This window comes from Ruditapes philippinarum, unplaced genomic scaffold (assembly GCF_026571515.1).
Source record: "Ruditapes philippinarum isolate M1 unplaced genomic scaffold, ASM2657151v2 ctg1324_1_1_1_1, whole genome shotgun sequence".
NCBI classification, from domain to species: domain Eukaryota; kingdom Metazoa; phylum Mollusca; class Bivalvia; order Venerida; family Veneridae; genus Ruditapes; species Ruditapes philippinarum.
The window spans coordinates 858-19,340 of NW_026859461.1; positions in this window are offsets into that span (position 1 = coordinate 858).

Consider the following 18,483-nt stretch of genomic DNA (forward strand, 5'->3'; position numbering starts at 1 on the left):
TGGAAAATATTGAATTTGGGATGGATTCTCTAATGAAAGTGATGATGAAGGAGATGATGAAAAATGTAGGCTACTCCCCCAGTGCTTCACTACTAATACCCAACAGGAGAACATTATTGGAAAACTGTGGCACCCAATGTATTATCCAAAAACTGACTGACAACTTAAGAGATAGATTTGATGAGACTGAATTCTTGAAACAAATGAAAAGTCTGTTAATCCCTAAAAAACATTGTCCAATCTGACTGTTTGTCCCAAATATGGCCCTCCAGGAAATAGAAAACGCCTGGCAGATCACTTTCCAACATCCACCTCCACAAAACAAAGAAAGAAGTGAGGTCTGAGTAATCAAAGACTTACCAAACGTCTGGTGAAAGGATCATATAGTGGACACACGTGACTTTTAATTGAAAGTGATGTGTTTATTGAATTGAAAACAAATTGACCTCCCAAACTTGATCATGTTGTTAGAAAATGTTGTTTCAGTTATTCCAAAAATGACAAGTGTTTCAATGTGAACCCGTGGCTTTAGCTACCCCAAAAATCGCATAAAATCAAAGGCCAGAAACATCCATTAAGTGGTAAGAACCTTGGATGAATCTAATGAAGAATTTCAGAGAAGATGGACCAGACATAAAAAAGACTTTGACTTTCAAACGTGCCCTTAAAAAATGGAAGTCATGTAAAGTGAGAAAAGCTATACTCTTCATAAACAATGATTAGATATGTACATGTATGAAACTGCTAGTTATGTACATGCATGAAAGTTTTTCAACAAGAAAACATAGACACTGGAATTTTGGTTGACCTCTAATGGAAGATGTATAAATATGTATATGTTTTTTAGTTATTATGAATAGCTCATTTTGACATTGATTTTTCAGGCTTGAAAATAGAAATGTTGCATATAACAATGTAATATATGTGTATATATTTTTTTTGTATCATTTGACAATATTTTTTCAGTTATTGTGGAAAAGCTCATTTGACACTGATTTTTTTAGGCTCATGTTGTAATATGTGTATATATTTTTTTGTATCATTTGTTTTTTTAAAGTTAATTATTGAAAAGCTCTTTAAGTAAAAGAGCAATCCGTAAGACATCTCTGACTTTTTTTTTGTGCCAATAAAAAAAAGTTTTTGCAGTAAAAGGCAATACAAGAATCTCTGTATTTTTAAAGTGAACAATGGCCATGAGTTTATTTAGTGAAGAATTATTTTACTGAATTGTGTGATAACCCTTGAACACTGCAGGTTCAGTGGATAGAAATGAATTTTTTTAGATTTTTTAAGTTTTTTTTTAGTGCTTGCCTATAATACAAAACATTGACAGTTAAGGGCCATAATTCAAATAAAATCTTTGACAGAATTACCTTCTCCTGGACATGTTTGGGAATCATGATTGTAAACAAGCTATTCCAACTTTCAAATTAATATCTCAAACAGTTCAGTCAAAAAGTGGACTGGTACTAAAAACTTAACCAAGATTCTAAGTCGATAAAAGGCCTTAATTTTTTAAAACAAATCCTTGACAGAGTTACCTTCTCTTGCGTACAGATGGGGGTAATGATGTGAAATAGCATTAAAAGTTTCAAAGCAATATCTCAAAGGGTTAAGGCAATAAGTGGATTTTACCCATATTCAATGTATTTTCTAAGTCAAAAAGGGGCAATAATTCTGTCAAAAACCTTGACAGAGTTATGTCCTCTTGTCTGTTGATGAAGGTCGTGATGGTAAACAAGTATGGTCAGTTTCAAAGCAATACCTCCAATGGTTTTGAAATAAAGTGAGAGGTGGTACAAAAAACTTAACCAAGCTCAATACACTTTCTAAGTCAAAAAAAAGGGCCATAATTCTGTCAAAAACCTTGACAGAGTTATGTACTCTTGTCTGTAGATGGAGGTTATGATGGTGAACAAGTATGGTAAGTTTCAAAGCCATACTTGTAATACTTCTGAAATAAAGTGGGGTGGTACGAAAAACTTAACCAAGGTGTGACGCCAACACCGACGCCGACGCCGACGCCGGGGCGAGTAGGATAGCTCCCCTTTTCATAGAAAAGTCGAGCTAAAAATTTGACACTTTGATTTTTCAGACTGAAATAGAACATGTTGCATATACATGTATGGTGTATATATTTTTTATATCATTTGACATTATTTTTAGTTATTATGAAAAGCTCATTTGACACTTTGATTTTCAGGCTGAAATAGAACATGTTGTATATGTGTATATATTTTTTTGTATCATTTGACACCTTGATATCAGTTAAACCTTTTAAATAAGATGTTGTAAATAATAATATTTTTTTACTGTTTTTGAACATTTGGGAAATTGTCAAAACCTCATTTTAACACTTAGTTCAGTATTTAATAAATATATATGTTCTTGTTTAAAAGTAATTATGAAAATGTTATGATATATTAATAGTTTATAGATATATATGTGTATTTCTAAAATAAAAATAGTCTATTCTTATTTGTTTATATTTTATGCTTTAGTTTGAAAGGACATTCCTTCCCTTCTTGTGTTAACATGTAGACTGCGGTCCATTTAATGTTGGTATACCCACTTCTCCCTAAGTCTTGAAACTTCTCCCTAATGTGGGCTGAGGGAGAAGTGACTTCTCCCTAAAATTTTGGTCTAGCTAGAGCTTAGATTCTAAGCTCTAGCTCATTGGGTTTCTTAAAAGAAGATTTTTTAAGTTTTTACTATACACATATAGTTAATAAATGACACCAGGGCTTTTATTTTAACAAACTTCGTAGGCACTTACTAGAAGATGTTTCATGCTTTATATCTAAATTCTAGCTATTTGAGTTTTTTCAATGAAGATTTTTAAGTTTTTGCTATACACATATAAAGAAAAATCAATGACCCCCCAGGGCGGGGCCAATTTTGATCCCAGGGCTTTTACTTGAACATACTTGGTAGACACCCATTAGAACATGTTTCATGCTTAATATCTTAGCTCTAGCTCTTCGAGTTCTTTAAAAGAAGATTTTTTAAGTTTTTACTTTATGCATATAAGGAAAATCAATGACCCCCTGGGGCGGGGCCAATTTTGACCCAGGGGCATTTATTTGAACAAACTTCGTAGACACTCATGAGAAGATGTTTCATGCTAAATATCTTAGTTCTAGCTCTTTGGGTTCTTTAAAAGAAGATTTTTTAAGTTTTTACTATATGCATATAGGGAAAATCAATGACCCCCTTGGGCGGAGCCAATTTTGACCCCGGGGCTTTCATTTGAACAAACTTGGTAGACACTCACTAGAAGATGTTTCATGCCAAATATCTAAGCTCTAGCTCATTGGGTTTCTAAAAAGAAGATTTTTTAAGTTTTTACTATACACATATAGTTAATAAATGACACCCCTGGGGCGGGGCCAGTTTTGATCCCAGGGCTTTTATTTGAACAAACTTTGTAAATACTTACTAGAAGATGTTTCATGCTTAATATCTAAACTCTAGCTATTTGGGTTTTTTCAAAGAAGATTTTTAAGTTCTTGCTATACACATATAAGGAAAATCAATGACCCCCAGGGCGGGGCCAATTTTCACCCCAGGGCTTTTATTTGAACATACTTGGTAGACACCCATTAGAACATGTTTCATGCTAAATATCTTAGCTCTAGCTCTTTGGGTTCTTTAAAAGAAGATTTTTTAAGTTTTTATTATATGCATATATTGGGAAAATCAATGACCCCCTGGGGCGGGGCCAATTTTGACCCCAGGGCTTTTATTTGAACAAACTTGGTAGACACTCACTAGAAGATGTTTCATTCCAAATATCTAAGCTCTAGCTCTTATGGTTCTTTAAAAGAAGATATTTAAAGTTTTTTCTTTCGGTTGCCATGGCAACCAGAGCCTGCATGGAATTGAATTCTTTGAACAATTTTCAAAGGTGACCACCAAAGGAACATTCCTGTGAACTTTGGATGAAATTGGCTTAGTGGTTTATGAGGAGATGTCATTTAAAGTAAAAGTTTATGGACGGACGGACGGACGCCGGACCGCGCCAGACGAAAAGCGATCACAAAAGCTCAGGTGAGCTAAAAACACCTTTAAGTACTCATTCTGAAGATTGACAGAAAGAATGATGGACTGAAATGGGTACTTATTGTCATCCCTAATTAAAATTACTTTTATTACTGTCTTTATTATTGTAATATTATAAAATGAGAATTTTCATGCCTATAATTATATTTTCAAATTGGTAGTTAAACAAATGCATCTTACTTAAATTATCCAACAATAGTCTTATAGTGAAGAGAATTTACCTATTTTAAAATAAAATCTAAAGGACTTTCCACATATTTTTTTGTTTTGGTTTACAGAGGATATAATTCAAAATATTTGCCATCATTTACTTACTATTATGCATAATTACGCAATAAGAAAAACACATGACCCACCCTGGCTGGGTCTAATTATGACCCCAGGGCTATAACTGAACAAATTTATTAGAGGTCCACTTTAAAATGTCTAGCTTAAGTGTTCATGGTTTTAGAGAAACAGACTGTTTAAAGTTTTTTACTATATACATTTACAGTAAATTCTTTTTCATGACAGATGGAACGTCGCGATATGACCTATACAGTGTCGACGTGACGTAAAACCCAAACAAACAAAAAAACATTTCATGTTGACATCTCAAACACTTATGAGTTATGCTCCACTCAGGTGAAAAATTAAGTATTAAAAAAAACAAAGGGCAAAAACTCAAAAATTTTGAAAGGTAGAGTTATTATTCCTGTGCATTGCACACCTCCTGAGTTAGATCTATGCATCTATGAAGTTTTATGTTGATATCTCAAAGGTTTTTTGAGTTATGCTCTGGACAAAAATTAATTTTGAAAAAAAAACAAAGGGCAATACTCAAAAATTATGCCGGGTAGAGTTATCATTCTTGTGCACTGCACTCCTACTCAATGAAAACCATCCACCTCTGAAGTTTCAAGTTGATACCTCAAATACTTTTTGAGATAAGCTCCGGACAAAATAGTATGAAAAAGAACAAAGGGCAATAACTCAAAAATTACGAAGGGAAGAGTTATCATTCTTGCGCACAGCATTCCTCCTCAATAAGATCTATCCACCTATGACATTTCATGTTGACATCTCAAACACTTTTGAGTTATGCTCCACTCAGGTGAAAAAATAAGTATTAAAAATAACAAAGGGCAATAACTCAAAAATTATGAAAGGTAGAGTTATCATTCTTGTGCAATGCACACCTCCTGAGTGAGATCTATGCACCTATGAAGTTTCATGTTGATATCTCAAAGGCTTTTTGAGTTATGCTCTGGACAAAAATTAATTTTGAAAAATAACAAAGGGCAATAACTCAAAAATTATGCAGGGTAGAGTTATCATTCTTGTGCACTTCCTCCTCCTGAATGAGGTCTATCCACCTACCAAGTTTCAAGATGATACCTCAAATACTTTTTGAGATATACTCCGGACAAAAAGTCGGACAGACGTTTCCATCATTTTGGGTTTAGGGGCTATTTTCTTTGTTATTTTCTTTGTTTTCTTAAGGGCTACTAGCCCATAAACCCTTTGATCACAGAATGAACCTATTGTTCTCTTTTGTTCTCTTTACTGTTATATAGCCCCTAAACCCAAAATGTTTGCTCGGACGGACAGACAGGTGGCGGACGAACAGACAGAAGGACGAATGAAGACTATTTCTATATTCCCCCGCCACCTTTCGGCGGGGGATAATAAAAGGTAATATCCAGTAATATTGTAACAGATGAAAAATGCCTCCAAGGAATGGTAAATTCCTTGTGAAATATCTGAAAAAGGGTCATTAGGGTAATACCCTGGTCACATATTCATGGAATACGCCCACGGAACAGCCACGGATTAATTCCGGCATGATCGTCTGTAGCTACCCGTGCTGGTCAGTAGCTCTCCGTATAACCGTAATCATTCGTAGTAGTCCTTGTATATCTGTAGCTATCTTTGACAATTTTTGAACATGCGCAAAAATTTGCTACGGAGAATTCAACCGTAGCGTATCCCTGCTAGTCCGTATTAAACCGTACTGATCTGTACGAAAACCGTACTAGTCCGTACTGAATCGTAGTCCACCAACTTGTCAAGGATTTCCAAGGTTTGGTATGGTGAACTACATCTTAGTACGGTTACTCTACGTATAAGCTACGGTTCTAATATGGGTTAATACGGCATTGTCACGGAAAGCCACGATAGTAATACGTTGTACTACAGAGAGGCAGGGATTTGCACTGCCTTATACGATTTATTGCGTTGCAACACGAAACGGTACAGAATGGTATGGTCCACCACTGTTTAGTACGGATGAATTAAGTATCATGTACAGGGTATAAATACTACCTTCTTGTTAAAAGAACATTCAATAAATGATAATTGTCATTTACTGGCTGCAACTTTATATTGAAATGGCTCAGAATGCAGAAGCAGTGATCGAGCTGCTTGATGACATGCATAGAGGTCAAAATATATTAATATCGTACTCGAATTCATAAGTAATAGAATAACATTTAATGTTACATATTTTACAAACATTGGATCGTGAAATTGGAGTAAATATGTATATAAAACGAAGTGTCTTATAAGCCTCGGACGCTGGCCCTTGAGTCGGTACGCCTAAAATACGAAAGTGAGATTTTTGAGGAAAGTGAGCGAAAGTGACTTTTAAAATTTAAATTGTACCGGTTTATCAGAATTTTACAGTGAATTTTCTGTTTGTAGACGTATATTTTGTTTCTTTTAAAAAAACAAGATATGTTTGTAAAACATGTATGCCCCCTATCAGCAGCCAATTAGTCATGTGATAAGGTTATAATGCATGACTTCTGACCCAGTGATCAAACAATTAATAAGGGTTATAAAGTATCTACTGGTCATGACCTTGACCTTTGACCCCTTGACCCAAAACTCAATAGGGGTCATCTGCTGGTCACGACCAATCATCATACAAAGTTTGAAGTTCCTAGGCCTAGGCGTTTTTAGTAAATTGATCAGAAACCGTTTTTACCTACAAGGTCAATGTGACCTTGACCTTTGACCCCTTGACCCCAAAATCAATAGGGGTCATCTGCTGGTCATGACCAATCACCATGCCAAGTTTGAAGTTCCTAGGCCTAAGGGTTCTCTTATTATTGATCGGAAACCGTTTTAACATACAAGGTCAATGTGACCTTGACCTTTGACCCCATAATCAATAGGGGTCATCTGCTGGTCATGACCAATCACCATGCCAAGTTTGAAGTTCCTAGGCTGAAGCGTTCTTTAGTTATTGATCAGAAACCGTTTTTACTTACAAGGTCATTGTGACCTTGACCTTTGACCCCTTGATCCCAAAATCAATAGGAGTAATCTGCTGGTCATGACAAATCACCATACCAAGTTTGAAGTTCCTAGGCCTAAGCGTTCTTGAGTTATTGATCAGAAACCGTTTTTACTTAAAAGGTCAATGTGACCTTGACCTTTGACCCCTTCACCTAAAACTCAATAGGGGTCATCTGCTGGTCATGACCAATCATCACACAAAGTTTGAAGTTCCTAGGCCTAAGCGTTTTTAGTTAATTGATCGGAAACCGTTTTTACCTACAAGGTCAATGTGACCTTGACCTTTGACCCCTTGACCCCAAAATCAATAGGTCATCTGCTGGTCATGACCAATCACCATACCAAGTTTGAAGTTCCTAGGCATAAGGGTTCTTAAGTTATTGATCGGAAAGCATTTTTATCTACAAGGTCAATGTGACCTTGCCCTTTAACCCCCTAACCCCAAAATCAATAGGGGTCATCTGCTGGTCATGACCAATCACCATACCAAGTTTGAAGTTCCTAGGCCTAAGGGTTCTTAAGTTATTGATCGGAAACCGTTTTTACCTAAGAGGTCAATGTGACCTTGATCTTTGACCCCTAGACCCCAAAATCAATAGGGGTCATCTACTGATCATGACCAATCACCATCTCTAGTTTGAAGTCCCTAGGCCTAAGGGTTCTTTCATTATTGATCGGAAACCGTTTTTACCTACAAGGTCAATGTGACCTTGACCTTTGACCCCTTAACGCCAAAATCAATAGGGGTCATCTGATTGGTCATAACCAATCACCATACCAAGTTTGAAGTTCCTAGGCCTAAGGGTTCTTTTGTTATTGATCAGAAATCGTTTTTACTTAAAAGGTCAATGTGACCTTGACCTTTGACCCCTTGACCCCAAAATCTATACGGGTCATCTACTGATCATGACCAATCACCATACCAAGTTTGAAGTTCCTAGGCCTTAAGGTTCTTTAGTTATTGATCGGAAACAGTTTTTACCTACAAGGTCAATGTGACCTTGACCTTTGACCCCTTGACCCCAAAATCAATAGGGGTCATCTACTGATCATGACCAATCACCATACCAAGTTTGATGTTCCTAAGCCTTAAGGTTCTTTAGGTATTGATCGGAAACCGTTTTTACCTACAAGGTCAATGTGACCTTGACCTTTGACCCCTTGACCCCAAAAATTTAATAGGGGTCATCTACTGATCATGACCAATCACCATACCAAGTTTGAAGTTCCTAGGCCTTAAGGTTCTTTAGTTATTGATCAGAAACCGTTTTTGCTTACAAGGTCAATGTGACCTTGACCTTTGACCCCTTGACCCCAAAATCAATAGGGGTCATCTACTGATCATGACCAATCACCATACCAAGATTGAAGTTCCTAGGCCTTAAGGTTCTTTAGTTATTGATCGGAAACCGTTTTTGCTTTTAAGGTCAATGTGACCTTGACCTTTGACCCCTTGACCCCAAAATCAATAGGGGTCATCTACTGGTCATGACTAATCACCATACCAAGTTTGAAGTTCCTAGGCCTTAAGGTTCTTTAGTTATCGATCGGAAACCGTTTTTGCTTTCAAGGTCAATGTGACCTTGACCTTTGACCCCTTGACTCCAAAATCAATAGGGGTCATCTACAGGTCATGACCAATCACCATACCAAGTTTGAAGTTCCTAGGCCTTAAGGTTCTTTAGTTATTGATCGGAAACCGTTTTTGCTTTCAAGGTCAATGCGACCTTGACCTTTGACCCCTTGACCCCAAAATCAATAGGGGTCATCTACTGGTCATGACCAATCACCATACCAAGTTTGAAGTTCCTAGGCCTTAAGGTTCTTGACTTATTGATCGGAAACCGTTTTTGCTTTCAAGGTCAATATGACCTTGACCTTTGACCCCTTGACCCCAAAATCGATAAGGGTCATCTACTGGTCATGACCAATCACCATACCAAGTTTGAAGTTCCTAGGCCTAAGGGTTCTTTAGTTATCACTCGGAAACCATTTGGTCTACGGACCGACGGACCGACAAGTGCAAAGCAATATACCCCCTTTTCTTCGAAATGGGGGCATAATAATCACTATGATGATATAATCGCCATTTATATGCATAATTTCTATACACAAGTTCTGAGATCTTCCTTTCACTCACTCAGCAAAAACGAAAGTGAAATATTAAATATAGAGTTTAAATTGAAATTTAAACTAATTTTGCAGTTTGTAGACGTACGTTATCAGAAATATATAATATTTATTTTCAAATATAATCATTATGATGATTTTTACCCTATTTTTTCTACTTAATTTCTATATACAAGTTCAGCAATCTCCTTTCGCTCACATAGAAAATACGAAAGTGACTTCTAAAATATCATAGATATATAGTGTTCAATTGAAATATAGTGTTGAATATCAAATTATTAATTTCGGATAATATACGTTTACAAACTGCAAATTTAGTACATTTTCAATTTAAACTCAATATTTAATACTTTACAAGTCAATTTCGTATTTTTCTATGCAAACAAAAGAAAGATCGCTGAACTTGTATATAGAAATTAGGCCAATAAATGGCGATTAAATCATGATTATGGTTATTTATTATAATATATATAACAAGTTGCTAATAATTTACGTCTACAAACAGAATTTTACTGTAAAATTCTATTAAAACGGTACAATTCAAATTCTAAAAGTCACTTTAGCTCACTTTTGCTCACTTTCGTCAAAAATCTCACTTTCGTAATTTAGGCAAACCCAAGTGATAATAAGATTAATTAACAAGCTTTTTACATATTTTTAAAACATAAACATTCACGATAATTAATGTAATTGTAAAATGAATAGCAAACTTTATAATTAAAACAGAAGCAGTATTCATTAATGATTACTAGTCCATATCTAATCAGGTAAGAGAAGACAGACGAGATGGTGGATTAGAGATGGGCTTTTACTAAGACCGCTTCATGTTTAGTATGAGGCTCTCATGTCTAAACTTGTTAAGGATCCAGCATCCTTCAAGAAGTTCACTTTAATCGGACCTGATGTGTCTCGGGGGTCGGACGCGATTAGGCAGAATCCTCTCCGTCAAAATCATTGGTTTAAACATATTTATTTAAGTTCGATTGCGAAACAAGTTCTTGCAACTTATATTAATCACTTTCGAGTCCGCTTCCTGGAACCAACCAGTACTGGTGTCATATGAAGAAACATGGTCGTAACCCGTGAAGGGCTCAAACCCATGATCTCTGGGTTGAGAGGCAGACACCTTAACCACTAGGCCACCGCTCCCTTTAAAATTGAGAATGTCTAATCAATGAGTTTGCAAAAGTATGGTTCACAGCTGGAAGACATCTTGATATTAATTTGTTTTTATAAATGCTTGGTTATACTGAATCATTGAACTCAAGGGGAGGAATCACGCCGTTCGTTACCCAAACAAACAAGATGGCGGATGCGGCCAAAAAGTAGGATTTTCCCTTTTTTCTCTGAAATTCGTGATGTTCATGTGTAAAGGTACATATAACAACCTTCTCCACAATTTTCCTGGCACACAGAAATTTATTTCATGGTGTTTCGTCCCGTACTTCTTCTGAAATGCGCGTCACCAGATTCGAAGCGAGAGAATTTTCCACCGGTTTGATCGTGGTAACGTACGGCTTCTTCTCTAAAATTCACTGTTTCGTTTTACATATATGTATATTAACTGAAATCACTGACATTAAAAAGTTGTAATATGTCCGCATCTAAGCGTTCATGCCATTCTGGCTAGAATAACCGCTGAAAAATAATTAAAATCGGGGCATTTTTCCGGAAATGATAACGTATGGCGCACAAAAATAACAATGATAACGTACGGCGCATTTTTGTCTGCTTAATTGATTTTTCTATATAGAGAAAAGTTATATTACCAGTTTACCAGACATAAAAGGATGTTTAGAACCAAATAAAGAAACTGAATATTATTTAGTTTTTGCATAATATCTGTCATGTGTTTTTGTATCGTATCACTTTTTACTTTGATATTTCGTTTAAAATGGATGTGTCAGTGGCGTGAAACAACAGAGAATTTTTCAATGTAAACAGGGGGTAAATCCTCTTTGAAGACATTGTCTGAAGAAAAAAAAATCGAATATCCGATCCGAGGGCTCTTTCGCAATGGGCTGTAACGATGCTTGCTAACTTAAGCCCTTGTGCAGGTGCCAGTGGATGGATATTAATCCGATAGTAATCACGAGTAATATATTTTCTTGCATATCATAGTCGAATATAGAGCAACTTTTCCACCTTTGGTGATCTTAAAGTTTCGTCAAAAGTGAAACTTGATCGCAAATTTCAAATATCTATGTATATGTTAGTGCTCACCCGTACTGTTCTATAGAAATTATAGATTTTTGACGGGAGCGATAGTGACAGAAGGATGTTTTTAATTTCTGTAGAACAGCTACGGATGAATACTAACATACTAAGTGTCAAGCTTTTTTGGCACTTTATTACGTCACTATGCTGTTCTATGAATTATAATCGACTATGAACGGAATTCAATAAAGTATCGTCTTTTGTTCTTCAATGAAAATTAACGCACATATTTTTTTTTTAAGAAATACAGCGCATTCATTGGGTGAGAAATAAATTTGGACACTAACATAAACTTCTATTTTTCATAGTGCTTAATAGAACCGTGTTCGTAAAATAGACAAATATAGTGACGAAAGAAAGTAAATATTAATGAAGTCAAAGAAAGCTTGACACTAAGTATGTTAGTATTCATCCGTAGCTGTTTCTACGGAAATAAGAAACATTCTCCGGCCGCTATCGCTCCTGTCAAAGTTTCTAAATTCTGTAGAACAACACAGATGAACACTAACTGATTACTACGCTACTATGATAATAGTGTTTACGAAGTATATGTTACTAACATATACTTCGTACACACTATTATCATAGTAGCGTAGTAATTTTTACAGCTGCTGTTCTTTCATAAAGATAATGACGTCATCTGAGCGCATTCATGAGCGGTCTAGCTTTAATGATTTCAGACGGGTTCTCGGACATGGATAAAACATCGAAATCCAAATCCGATTTGAAACTTTATCATGGTCGGTAAAATGTTTACCGCAAATATCAAATGACACTCTTTTATTGCTGATACCTGCAATACTATTTTGTAAGAGATTGATTGTTTTTGTTGGGGCGTTTGCGAGAAAAAAAAACGCCAAAATATGATAGGCAAATTTATGAATTGGATGTAATTGTTTTTGATCAAATCAATTATAATAAAAAAACTGTACGGATATGTCGTGCAAAATATATCTGACGTCATAGTGGCACAACGTCACGCTTATATAGAAAACGTTTCGTCCAAATAAACTGGAAGTTTCTTATTTAATAAATTTATTGAACTTTTTCGCAAAACATTATTTTCTAACTAATTCAATAAATTCAATATAGAACCTATACTCATTCATTATCCTCTTTTTATGAATTTTCTTTTAATGAGCGACCAGATTGTATAAACACAGGCTCATCTCATCTTGGGTGTGTAAGCTAGTCGCAATCACTTTTCGTTTTGTTATTTGTAAGCAAATAATGGTAGCGAAAATTTCAGACTCTAATGCTGTTAATTGCAAGTGCCGAAAGTAGTCCGCTTTTTTTTTAAAAGCGGTTACTTCCCTTTATATGTAAACTAACGCCGAAAAATTCAGGGGAGATCACTGCGTAAAGGGCGCATTAATTTTCAAGCAAAATAATTCCCGAATGGTCGAAGATTTCTAATATTGTTTTATTCTTTATAGATATATATGCTTATAATAAGCGCCATGATTATTTACATCTGTGTTAAACAAAAGTTAGCGTCATTACAAACCCTATATAGAATAATACAGTTTTCTTCAGGCTGTTAACAAATAACTTCACCGTGGCTGTTGGGTTTGCGCGCTCGCTTAGGAAGCGAGAGGTCTAGAGTTCAAATCCCAGTTTAGGCAACTCATTTTTTTCTATTTGTTTAAGTCAAATAAACATTGGATTGAATATCAGTGTTTAAATTAGTCTTATAGCCAATTTACTACAATTAAGACGCTGGTAAGCATTGGTGGCACTTTACAAAAACAAATTGGTTTATAATCTCACAACCTTCACCTTTCTGACATTCTGATACCCAAAACAAATTCAGCGCCTTCTGTGCTTTGATTTATGTTTGACGTGTTCAAATATTAAGATTTTCTTAGTAATTTTTGGAAAAAGAAAATATATCAAGTCTTCCGTACCATTTTTAACATTTTTGCTCTGGTGAATGCATTTCTTCTTTCTGATAAGGGGATAAGACCATAATTATCGCACAACACTGGCGAAATTTAATGTGAAGACAACAATACACAAATTCTGCATTTTATACAAAAATATTCTCAAACTATAAACGTGTGTTTTACTTGGTATATTTACAACGAATATCTATTATGCCACCAGCTAGAAAGATATTGATACCCTATGGTGCAGCATTGTTCAATAATTTATTTCTGAGATGACAAATATCTATCATTTCCTACATACAAATAATTTCTAATAATCAACTGATTGGACAAATAGAAATCCACCAAGTAGAAAAATGCGCCGTACGTTATCATTGATATTTTATGCGCCATACGTTATCATTTCCGGAAAATGCCCCGATATTAATATTCACACCAGTAAATCTAGCCAAAATGGGCATGAATGATTACTTGACAACATATTACAACTTTTTAAAGTCAGTGGTTTCAGTTCATAGACATATATGTAAACGAAACAGCGAATTTGAGTGAAGAAGCCGTACGTTACCACGATCAAACCGGTGGAAAATTCTCTCGCTTCGAATCTGGTGACGCGCATTTCAGAAGAAGTACGGGACGAAACACCATGAAATAAATTTCTGTGTGCCAGGAAAATTGTGGAGAAGGTTGTTATATGTACCTTTACACATGAACATCACGAATTTCAGAGAAAAAAGGGAAAATCCTACTTTTTGGCCGCATCCGCCATCTTGTTTGTTTGGGTAACGAACGGCGTGATTCCTCCCCTTGGAACTCTACAATTCGTTTTCTAGATGTTTTTTTCTTGTGAGGCACTTTGAAAATGAGCATGCAAGAGGTTGTGGATGGATGTATTACGTCCGTATAGATCCGTGGCAATTCGTTCTTCTCCGTATCAGACCGTACTTATTCGTACTAACCCGTGCTTATACCGTAGCAGACCGTAGTGTATCCGTATTGCCTCCGTCCTGATTCGTGTCGCTCTGTATCAAACCGTGTCGATCCGTAACAATTTGTGACTCTCCGGGGGCTTTTGGTGGTAAATCTGTCGGACTCCGTACTCATACCGTTGTGTGTCCGCACTGGAACCGTAGCGGACTACGGAATTTAGCATTTCCGTAGTAATCCGTGAACGATTAGACCGTAGCTCTTCCATGGCATTATCCATGAATATGTGACTGGGGCATAAGAAGTAGCATTTTTGATGTAAGAAAGAAAAAGAACAGAACAGACGTGAGTGTAGTATAATGAAAGTATATAAATATGTATTTTTTCGTAAAAAATCACAATTTTGTCTTTTTTTTCCCACAATTTTCACAGTAATAGGACCCATTTGCTGGGTGACAAATTTCAGTCTTTTCCCTAAGAAGTGTCATTTTGATACATTATGCATATAAAAAAATTATGGAATTGGGGCAGTCATTTTAGTGGTTACTTTAAATTGCCATTTCACTAGTCAAGATCAAGTTTTTCAGTTTTCTGACCACCTGTATCAAATTCAGCATACCTTAAATGCACTATGACAACACTTGTACTATAACATGCCTCTGGCATCTGATAGAGGGCCAAATCGCAAAATCAGCCCATCTATAATCAAAATTCTTAAAAATCATTTCAAACTGAAGAAAAAAGATATTTTTCTCAATAGATGACAGTTTTATGTAAGTAAAAAGCAACTTAGTAACAGATAGGGAAGTGCAAAAACTATTTTTTATAACAAGAGGGCAATGATGGCCCTGAAGTCGCTCACCTGTATATAGGCCCATGGGGCGGGGCCAGTTTAAACCCCAAGGGCTTTTATTTGAACAAACTTGGTAGACACCCATTAGAAGATGTTTAATGCTAAACATCTAAGGTCTAGCTCGTTGGGTTTTTTAAAAGAAGATTTTTTTCAAGTTTTTTCTTTACACATATAGTTAAAAACAATGACACACCTGGGGCAGGGCCAGTTTTGACCCCAGGGCTTTTATTTGAACAATCTTTGTAGACACTTACTAGAAAATGTTTCATGCTTAATATCTAAACTCTAGCTATTCGGGTTTTTTCAAAGAAGATTTTTAAGTTTTTGCTATACACATATAAGGAAAATCAATGTCCCCCGGGGCCGGCTAATTTTGACCCCAAGGCTTTTATTTGAACAAACTTTGTAGACACTTACTAGAAGATGCTTCGTGCTTAATATCTAAACTCTAGCTACAGTCAAACGTGTATTAAGCGACCGGGCAAGGGAAACACCCAAAACGGTCGCTTAATGAAACGGTCTCTTAAGACAGTCAGCGTGGTATAAAAGTCAAAATTTATAAATGACATCTTTTTTATTCGGTGGGATTGTTTTCAACTTCATTTTTATATAAATGTTGAAAAGTGTACGCTCCGATAATCTAAATGGATGCAAATGTAAAAATTAACTTTCTGATATTTATTGACAAAACAGTTTCAAGATCCATAACGTACATGTTTGACATTTTTTCCAGAATTTTTTAACTTCTCCTATTAGTGAAGACGTTTTCTGTTGTGCATTTTTTTTCATTTGAAATAAACAAACTACATCTATTTGTTACGATTAATTTAATGGCTGATCAAGTTCAAGGTCAATTCAATGCAGTCTAAATGTCAACAAGCGAAGCGTATACACCATCTCCGTATGGGCGGAGCGTTGCATTATTTATCGCGATATTATTGGGATAATACACGTCACGCGTATTCTTAACTTCATTTTGCATAACGCTAAAACAGTAAATGGGAAAATAAAAATTTTTCACAACGTTTATTGTTTGTGTTTTGAAAATTGGGTTGACACTTGTGACTTAACAAAGGTGGGCCGTTCTCTAAAAAAACACAATTACTTGACAGCTAAAAGTGGGTCCGTTTTAATGAAAAGATTGATGTCAAATTGGTGACTATTAGCGGTCGCTGGTCGCGTTGAGCAAAAAAGTCGCTTTAATACATTAAAGATATAAAGAGAGAAAAATGATCGGGATTTAAAAGTGGGTCGTTTTTAAGAACAAAAAGTCCGCTTAAAAGCACCGTGGTTCGCATGGGCAAGTTAGAACTGTAATTTGAATTTTTCAAAGAAGAATTTTTAGTTTTTGTTATTAAACGCGTCTAATCCGAACTTGTCTGGACCAGACGAAAAGTTCGGATTAGACAGGTTTCCGGATTAGAAAGGTTTCTGTGGATTTGAACATGTGAAGGCGAAATAGTTCAAGGAATGAAAAACAGAAAATGCACATGAAATTGTAACATCAATATTTTATTTTTGCAATCAATATTAACTAATATCATTGTTCAGTTTTAATACAGATGAATAATGCAAACATCAACAAAATGCGTACAATATTCACTCCAATTTTATAGCTTTAAGTGTTTCTTCATTTGCAATCACAAACATGTTCTTGTTCTTTTACTCATTTTTACACTAGCCCATCATTTAACAATAACAGAGTAGGGCTGTACCATACATAACCAGTATCACTCTTTTTTAAAAAATGAGTCAATCAGGGTCTGTTTTTTGTGAGGCACTTAAGACTAACTATTTCCTAACTTTAAATCGTTAGCTATCTCTAAAAAGCTAGTGTCATTTTTTCCTGTGCAAAATTTTTCAGTTTATTAGCTAGCAACAGAACATCCGAATATGACATTTCAGAACCAGGAAGTGATGTCTCTGTCGAAATGATTTCTTCCCTCAGGGTCGCATTCAGTCATTTCTGAAGTTCTATAATTGTCAAGCAGAGTTTTCTCCCAATCATCGGAAGAATCCTCAGTCTCTGCATCTTGATCAATGGTGTGAATGTCTTCAATTTGGAGAAGCAAACTGAGCAGCAAGTGTAGCTAAAGGAACATCATCAATCCTCAAATTCATCATTTATCACATTGTTCATTCTCAATAAACACAGAGTCTGAAAATCCTGCTACACCAAAGCACCTTTCTATTGTTGTCACTTTTACATCTTTCCATGCTTTCACAAAACCCACCCTATACAGTCAAGAAGAGTCACTTGTTTACATAAGTTTTGCACGTTTTCTACTTTGTCAATGGCACTAAGCAATGACCTTAACAAGTATTTCCTGTAGATGGCTATGAATGCACGAATTATCCCTTTGATCTAGAGGTTGAAGCTGGGATGTAGTGTTAGCTGGAAGAAATTTCAGTGTAACATTAGTTCAGGCATATATCATGACCATGTGAAGTAGCATTATCTAAAAGCAGTAGCACTTTTCGTCCTTGTTTACGCATGTCCTTATTAACGCCCTTTAACCAGTTCATGAAGATTTCATTTGTCATCCACGCTTTGCGGTTAGCTACATAATTCCACACCCAACGAATCACGTTTAACATTTTTTCAGACACCTTGGATTTTAATGACTTAGCGATCACTAACGGTTTTTTAATTTTCTCCAGCGGCACTACAAGCAAACAAAACAGTGATTCTGTCCTTAGACACTTTAGTTCCGCTTACACTTAATCCTTTCACTGCAAGTGTCTTATCTGGTAAGGCTCTGTAATAAAGTCCTGTCTCATCACAAATTGAAAATGTCCTTTTTATCATATCCACTAACTATTTCTGGAATGCGTTTCTTATAATCCCAAACAGTTTCACTATCAACACCACCACTTTCTCAGCCACCTAAATCCCTTCACAGAATATGTCCTTTTTCCAGCTGTCTAACCAGCCATTTGAAGCTTTAAAATCCAAACGTTCCATTTCCTTAGCATATTCATGGATTTTTCTTGAATCAACACCACCAGATTTTGGAATGTTCTTAGAGCGAAACCTTACAAAACCAATTCCATACCAAAGTCATTTAGCTTATCATATTTGCTGTTGTTGAAGCGAATTTTTTTGGAACCTAGCGTTGTTCT